This window comes from Triticum dicoccoides, chromosome 2A (assembly GCF_002162155.2).
Source record: "Triticum dicoccoides isolate Atlit2015 ecotype Zavitan chromosome 2A, WEW_v2.0, whole genome shotgun sequence".
NCBI classification, from domain to species: domain Eukaryota; kingdom Viridiplantae; phylum Streptophyta; class Magnoliopsida; order Poales; family Poaceae; genus Triticum; species Triticum dicoccoides.
Window position 1 is genome coordinate 48,002,366 of NC_041382.1, and position 652 is coordinate 48,003,017.

A 652-nucleotide genomic window follows, 5' to 3' on the forward strand; every position below is an offset into this window, starting at 1 on the left:
CGCCGTCGCCGTGGTCGCCGGCGTCACCAGCTGACGTGGAGCATTAGGTTAGGTGCTAATCACTCAGTTAATTAAACCCTTGTGCATGACATGTGGGACCGCTGCTGTTAAAAACACGGGTTAAGTTAAATAACCCCCTGTTAGCTCTCTATCTCACTGACATGTGGGCCTCGATGTCAGTTTGACTTGCTGACGTGGCTTTTGATTGGCCCCACACGTCAGTGACTCATGCCAGCGGTGTGTCACTGACCAGTGGGCCCCACTGGTCAGGTTTGACCCGGACCAGCCCCTGTTGACTATGCTGAGGTCAGCATGACCTAGTGCTGACGCAGTAATTCCTTTCTGGAATTTAAATAAATCTAAAATGATTTATTAATTTCAGAAAATGCCTAAAACTTCTAAAAATCATAGAAAATTAACCGTAACTCCAAATTAAATAATTTATATATGAAAAATTATTAGAAAAATTCAAGGAATCCATCTGTACCATTTTCATGCATGTTAGAACAACTTATAGGTGCTGTTTAGCACAAATCAATTAAATAGCATTTGAATAATCACATATGGAGTTTAAATTTGAATCTTGTATTCAAACCAACTTCATTTAATCTGTTGCTAGTTGCATTAGCTCAAAACACATTCATTTTGCCAT